Source organism: Polyodon spathula, chromosome 50 (genome assembly GCF_017654505.1).
Source record: "Polyodon spathula isolate WHYD16114869_AA chromosome 50, ASM1765450v1, whole genome shotgun sequence".
In the NCBI taxonomy this organism is placed as follows: Eukaryota; Metazoa; Chordata; class Actinopteri; order Acipenseriformes; family Polyodontidae; genus Polyodon; species Polyodon spathula.
Genome location: NC_054583.1, coordinates 1,982,216 through 1,985,158, shown reverse-complemented (window position 1 = coordinate 1,985,158; position 2,943 = coordinate 1,982,216).

The following is a 2,943-nucleotide window of genomic DNA, read 5'->3' as shown; positions in this document are numbered from 1 at the left end:
GTGTGGCCTATAAGAGGAGATGCATTTCGAGGGCGAGAGATCTTGGAAAGGCGCTTGGATATGGTGTTTGGCGGTGGGGTGGGTTGCGCGGTTGGGGTATTTTAAAGTAGTTTTATATTGTTTTTAAAGAAATTTGTTTGTGGGGATGAATGGGGTATGAAGTCATGAGTTGCCGCCCCGGAGGGGAAATGCACAATGATATGGGTAGGAGCGTCTGGGCGAACCGCGGGTGGTGGAGAAAGTGGACATGTTGAAAACCAAGACAACGGTCACAAACTGCCTTGCGAGGCTTCGGGTGGAACCTATGAACCGGAAAATGAAACCATAAGGAAGAAATTAATATTTTTATAACAAAAGAGAACTGTGTAAAGCCACGAAAGGCTCTTTCCTGTCTTGGGCCCTTCATTGTAGACCACGAAAATATTCCAGTAACAGCTTGTGAAGAAGTGATACTGGGGACTGGCACCTTTTTGCCAGAGAGAGGCACAGGAGCTCACATGTTGAAGTGCTGTTGCAAATTTTTTATTTAAGGCTGTTGTGGTGCCGAGGGGGGAGTACGCTTCAGAAAGAGATGAGCGCAGGGGTCCCCCGAGGTCTCCCCTCCCCTGGAGAGGAGGCGAGGGGTCCGGGTGTGTGGTGTGCTGGAGGAGTGTCAATCCACAGTCAGTGTGAGTTCGTGGGTGTGGCCCCCGCGCGCCGAGGTGTCGTCCCGCTGGAAATGCAACGGGCTGTGGGGGGGCAGTTGGGGAGTTTGCACCGTCCATGGGGGGAGCGGGGCGCAGGGGGCGCCCCAGGGGGTTGCCGAGGTTCTCGCCCCTTGTGAAATGCAGGGGGGGGGGGGCCGGGGGCGGGGGGGGGGGGGTTGTGCGCATGGGGGAGGGGTCCAGCGGAGGGTCAGGAGGCGCAGGGGTTCGGCGCCGATGTGGTCTCCGTGGCTGGTAATGGGACAGCTGCTGGGGGGCAGATGGGTTTTTTTCATGGAGCACAACAGTCAGGTTGAGGCACAGGTCGCGCGGGCGGCAAGGGTGCCTCCCGCGTGTAACGGTGCGTGGATCGGATGATCCGCGGGCGGGTTTTGTGTTCAGTGGTTGATTCACACTTTGCAGAGTGGGGGGGTGTGAGGCACGAGTTGGGGGCGCCGGCCAGGTGTGGGGCTCCCGCGGTTGTGGTATTATTGGTGCTCTTTGGGGCGGGGGGGCGGTGGGGTTGTTGTCAATGGGGAGTCACACATTCAGGGGTGGTAGGTGGCAGCGAGGGAGTTTGGGCCCCTTGGGGGAGGGGGGGACCCGTCCCCGTGGACAGGAGCGACGGTGCTGTCGTGTGGGTCAGTGTGTGAGTCGTGCGCGGCAGTCATGGAGCACAGTGGGTCCCCACGAGGGTCTCCCCTGTGTTAGAGGGATGGGTGCCGGGGGTCGGGGGGGGAGTGTGGTGGGTGCAGTGGGAGAGTCACAGGGGGGGAGCAAGTAGGTCAGGGGGGGGTAGGCCGGAAGGGTGGGTCCCCCGATTGTCCGCCCCTTGGAATGTATCTTGGAGCAGGAGGAGTGGGGGTGAAATTTGGGAGGTGAGTGGGGACAATAGGGTTGATAGGGTCGAGAATACAGAACAAAAGCGAAGGTTTTCATAACAGTATCCAGCATAACTGGTGTAGGCCAGTACTTGGAGGGCCGTGGTAAGTGTGCTTAGCGCGAAAACGGGTCCACAGGGGAGTGGAGTGGGGGGGGGGAGCTTTGAACGAGCGACGTTGTCGCTTTTTGGAGGTGGGGTTTGTTCGTTGGCGTTTCGAGTACCACCGGTACCTGTGACCGTGGGGGGTTGGGGGTAGAAGAGAGTCCGTGTGGGGGGTGGGTGTGTTTGGTGTGGGGTTTGGGTGTTGTGTGTGATAAGAGGGTATAAATCAGGTTAGCGGAGCTGTTGGGAGGAGAATGAGGGAGTGTGTGGTTTGGTGACCGGAGGAGAGTATATGCGGTGCAGTACAGTTCGCGTAACGAGAAGATGGAGGAAAAGAAGAGAGGTTCAGAGTGGGTTCACGGGGTGCCCCCCCCCTCGCGTGCGAGGAAAGTCCGGGTTCTCGTTCGAGCGAAGGAAAAGGAGGAGGTATCGGGATGGGTCGGGTCGTGCAAGGCGGGAAGGAGAGAAGGTGGTTCGTAGAGGTCAAAGTTGTATACGAAGATAGGGGAGCGAGTGAGTCATGCGTGGGGAAGATAAGCTGTGCTGTCTCCAGAATCGAGTGCGTTGGCGGTAAAACACCGCACTGCACCCCCGGCCCAATGCTATAAAACCCTAACCCTACCCGAACCCGACCCCTGAACCCTAACCTCAACCCGAAACCTCACCCCACCCGTCACCTAGGAGGAAGGGGTACTAGTGTTGCTGTCCAAAGTCTCGAGATCACCCGGCTGGATAATGTCCTTATACATAATAGAAAATGAAGTGCACCCCCCTCTGTACCCAAGGACTTTCAGCCGAAAAAAAGAAAAAGACCAGGGCCAAGGGATGTAAAAAAGGGGCATTCGAAAGAAACGAGGAACAAACGTGTGACACAGAGAGGGGTGAGGCTGAATCAACGCCCGCAGACGGGGGTTGCGAGCTACAAAAGAACCGGGCTGGGATCCTTCAGAAGCTGGAGGGGGGAAGGGGGCGTGCATATTGGGGAGTCTACAGCTACTACCAAAACGCCAAGAGCGACACATATGGAGCCAAATGGCCAGCAGGAAAGCTGGGGGTAACAGGGGGTCGCTCGTATTGATTAAAACGTTGCTGAAGTGTTCTGATTATAGACAGACACTCCCAAGCCAGGCTCAGAGAGCCATTGAAGAGCGCGGAAAATCCCCATGGTAAATATGGAAGTTGCACGGGACGACCCCCTCTGGATCGAGGAGGGGAAAAGAATGACGCCCCTCGCTTCCTAAGTCCCAAGATGAAAGCTAGCTGAAGTAAAGTGTT